Here is a 914-nt window from a genome sequence, read left to right on the forward strand (position 1 = left end):
CCCTGCCACTCCTGCTGCTCGACGAGTCGAAGCTGGCCACGTGGCCGTTGTTTTGGGGCGTCGCCGAACGGGCCGAGGACCGCTGGCTGCTGAGGTCGCTGTCCTTCGGCGGCCTCCTGGTGCTTCCCTCCTGGGTTTGGATTCGTGCTGCAGGAAGAGGAAGGGGTGTGAGGTGGGTGGGCAGCATATCCAGGGTCGTGGCCTCCGACGGCTCGGTCTACACACAACCGTGGGCACGGGCAGAGACACGTGACCCACTGGTTTGCAGACAGCTGGAGCTGGGAGTGTGGGAGGGGCCGCACGGACGCAGGTGTACCCCACGAGGCCAAGCAGGTTACTCCCCAACATCGGGGTTCTGGTTCTGCATCGAGACAATGGACTTCGTAGAGCTTATGTGACACTGATGAGGTTTTGGAAACAGGTCACAGAAAACATGGCCTCGAGCTGGGAAACGGACACTGGACAATGCTGCCGAGCCCTGAGGAAACCTACAGAAAGCCTGTGTTTGAAGGTGACCTCCTGCCTTCGGGCCATGCCAGGCCTCTGCTCTGACGCGCTCATTCTTTCTGGGGGTGGAGGGCGCTCCCCACTCTGAGCCTCGGCGGAAGGTGTTTGTCCACATGCAGCCAGGGCAGATGGGAGCGAAGGTGTGTGCCCTGGCTTTGTGTTTCTCACTAGAGAACGTGTTTTCGGGGCCGGGCCCTCTGTCCCGCAGGAGTGCGACAGAGTGCGCTCAGCTCACGGGGGCTGGACCCTGCAGTGCGGCCTTGCAAGGAAGACAGGCCAGGAGGGGGGGAGCACAGCGACAGACAGGACAAAGACGGTCTCGTGGGGGTTTCCCGATTTATGTGCTGCTTTTTCTCTCCTACTTCAAAATCTTCTGATTTTAGACACATTTTGGGGGTTAGTAACAG

This window comes from Pteropus vampyrus, unplaced genomic scaffold (genome assembly GCF_000151845.1).
Source record: "Pteropus vampyrus isolate Shadow unplaced genomic scaffold, Pvam_2.0 Scaffold245, whole genome shotgun sequence".
NCBI lineage: Eukaryota > Metazoa > Chordata > Mammalia > Chiroptera > Pteropodidae > Pteropus > Pteropus vampyrus.